Source organism: Triticum aestivum, chromosome 3A (genome assembly GCF_018294505.1).
Source record: "Triticum aestivum cultivar Chinese Spring chromosome 3A, IWGSC CS RefSeq v2.1, whole genome shotgun sequence".
In the NCBI taxonomy this organism is placed as follows: domain Eukaryota; kingdom Viridiplantae; phylum Streptophyta; class Magnoliopsida; order Poales; family Poaceae; genus Triticum; species Triticum aestivum.
In genome coordinates, this window is record NC_057800.1 from 282,585,020 (window position 1) to 282,588,787 (window position 3,768).

The following is a 3,768-nucleotide window of genomic DNA, read 5'->3' on the forward strand; positions in this document are numbered from 1 at the left end:
AAAGGCGAATAAATGAAAGACACCTGACGCATCCGTCTCGGGGTGTTACAACTCTCCTCCACTGAAAGAGATCTCGTCCTGAGATCATAGGAATAAAACAGAAGAGAAGGTGAACACAGTCGATAGCAGTTAGGTAGTATAGAGGAATGGCGATTATGATGAGAATTGAAAGCTCAAGGAACAAGATGGACTATGAAACCACTCCGGTTAGAACAAGATAGAAAAGGAATAATAACGAAAGCCTTGGGATAGGATCTCGTTTAAACATGGAAAGAATAGAACATGATCACAAGATGGAACGGTACTTGATGAGAGAAACAACATAATGCCTCCGTAAGAATTGAAATAGTTGAATGAAAAGAACGGAGAAGAAGACGACATCTTATACCACAATTGAGTTCGAAAAACTTCCTTATGAAGAAGGGTTGAACGAAGTTGTTGGAAATTCAACAACAAAAGAATAAGCTTGTTGTGGGCTTCTGGACAACATCTCGAAATTATGAGGTGATAACCGGCCACAAGCGGAAAAGATTGAATAGCTGAGAAGAACGAAGAAATGCAAAACTCCACTTCAAATGAATACAGAGAATTAATTGCACTTCAAGACGCAAAGTGGAAAAGATACTTGAGGTCCAACAAGAATCTTGATGAACTCTTGAAGAATGAATTAAATCCTTATGAACCACCGTCAAGAACTCTGGTAATAAATGGATGATGAGATAGAATTGAAAGATAAAAAGAATAAGATGACGCCTTGTGATGATTTAGATTGAGTTTCCGATGAGATAAGCAAGAAAAACTTGGAACTCAAGAAAAGAGAAGATGAACAACTTATAACCGAGAAATTATTCCTCATGAACAATCTCTGAAGCAAGGAATTACTTGGCCATGATGAAATGAGGATAAGAATTACGTTATTCTTATCCTTCATCAAATTTAATTGATGCCGAATGGATTTGGCATGCAACTTATTCTTATTGAAAAGAATTGAAGAGAGATATAGCACAAACTTGAGAAGGTCTTCCTGAACCACCGGTAGGGCTGGAAAGAACGAATGAATTGATACGATAGAAAAAGATGAGGAATCTTGAACGAACCACTGTAAGAATTTGAAAAGAATGAAGAAAGAGGATGAATCACCAGGAGGAATTAGAAAACGAACGAAGATACTTATTAAAGAATGCTTGAACGGAGCACCGGTACAAATATGGGAACGAATGAAGCTGAAAACTTGGAACGAAGAAATATTCTGAAATGGAGACCTCCTGACACTCGAAATGGAATAACTCCTGAAATACTCCGGTGGGGTAAGAAAAGAATCACACGATTGGAAACAGTTTGAGAGGATAACATGAAGTTAGAACCACTAATCTCTATGAGAATGGACAAGATTTAGAGGAAAAAACTCTTCTTCGGTCTTCAATCATTGAGAATGTCGATGAGAAACACCACCAAAATAGTTGAGCCGCTTCGGGAGAACGAAAAGCGAAGGGGTTGAGCCAACAATGAAAATAATTTGGAATCGATATTGGGAATGCGTCTGACTGATGATATTCATACTTATGTCAAACTTCGAAAAGAATTTGGGAATAACTCTGGGAAAATTAGAAGAGTCGGGTAAGATCCTTCAAAAAGACCCGTGGGTTAGGGGCCACTGAAAAGAAGCATCGTCGGAAAGGATTGTTGAAGAGAGAGATGCTGCACCAGAACGATAAAAAGACTTGACTGAGGTGACAACCTCGAAATTATTGAAGGCAAACACGGATCTTCTGAGATTTCTTCAATACTTAGGAAGGACTAAATGGGGAGAGGCAAACGAGCAAGGCAAACACTTGAGTAGAAAAGAATATAATCAACAACGAAAAACTTGAATTGGATCCACTGGAAAGAATACGAGACGAACAACGATTAACTAGACGAGAATTCACCGGTTGATATAATTGAGGAAAGACTAAAGACGCTCCGGAATAATGAAATGGATGCTCGAATAGCGGCTCAGACTCTGGAATAAAATGGGTGGGAGGGTGGGTAAAACAAAGGCAACTTGGAACGGGGAATCGACGAATAACTTCAAGAGAAAACACCAGTTGAAATATTTGAGGAAGGAGTGCAAAGACTTTGCACGAGTAAGATGGATACTCAATCACAAACTCCGGCTCCGACAATAAAAGGGTGGGCGGGTGGGAAAAGGAAAGACAATTCCACATGAGGGAACAATGTTGTTGAGAAAGAACTGAGGATCAACCTTGCAAAAGATGACGAGGATTGAAACCAAGGTAGTCAGAATCCCGATTCGACTGCTAGAATCCTACGACTTCATGACCCTACAGAATCATGTCGATCCAAATCCCACTATGAATCCGGATCAGGTAGAATCCTTGTTGAGTCGCGATCAAAATCATAGAATCCTGTACAAAACTGTACAATCCCGACTATGTTATGTATTACATCCGATTCTACTAACTTATCTAAGCCGTGTGTTCAGTTGTAGCAAAATAGTATGCCATCATCCAAACCCCTTTTCATATACCTCATGGACCTTTATTCCCCTCCCAAGTCCAAATGCTCAGTCGTAGACACCTTTGATCTAGCTCTTAGAAACCCTAGGTCGAAATTGAGGATCATGCTTGTCGTCATATGGAATTGGCGTGAAAAGGAGGATGCTTCAAGATTGATCGGAGAAGGAGAGTAAGACCCTTCAAGGTTTAGCACTGTAGGTCAGATAGATAAGTGATCGACTATTCACGCACTCTAAAAAGAACATAAGTAAATTTCGTGCATTGAAGGTTTAAATGTTCTATATATTTCGCTATCACATATGTTCCATACATGCGAGCTAGATGGTAGGTTAGACATAAAAAGAAGTAGAATACAACTAACATTGATGTGTGCGTTCTTTGCTCCATATTTAGTGTCAAAACTCTATAGAACCCATATAAATTTCTTGGGTGCAAACAAAATATTTTATTTGAGTAAATCTAGTAGAATCCTCGATTCCATGACTCGATCTTATGTCTCGATTCTATCTGAGGAAAACCGATCCGACTACGAATCCCGACTCTGACTACCTTGATTGAAACAACTTGACGAGAGATGCACCGGATGAAAAGAGCTGACATCGCAACAAACGAAACTAACTGTGAGATCCAAAAACTATTTTAAGGGGAAGAGGAGTAATTCAAAACACCTACAACAAGATTCCTTACCACAGCGATGAAGGGACTGAGGAGTAAAATAAATCCTACTCGCCGATATAACTAGACTCCGAAAAAAGCTTTTCTTCTAGATTCGACAACGGCCAAACTATACGATCAAACAAGGGGGCTCCTAGGGTCGGTCGAGGCTCTGATACCAGCTTGTCACGCCCAATATGCGACAGTATCTTAAAGAGACTCGAAGGTCCCACCAAGGATAAACCGTAAGGTTGATATCATTACATCAAACCATTACGTAATAGTTGGGGATACATGCAAGGAATACAAATGCCGCAAGAATACAACAATACATCATGCATAGAACAACATCCGACTACGGATGAAACACAAACAAAATCTCAAATGACATCCACCCTGCTAGCCCACACTGCCGACCAGGAACCTATCCCTCGAACGAAGAAGAAGCGGAACAAGAACTCCAAAAACAATAAACATCGCTCTCGTGCCATGATCATCGCATAAGTTGTACCTGCAACTGGTGTTGTAGTAATCCGTGAGTCAGGGGACTCAGCAATCCCATTACCATGGGTATGAAGACTAGCCAAGCTTAATG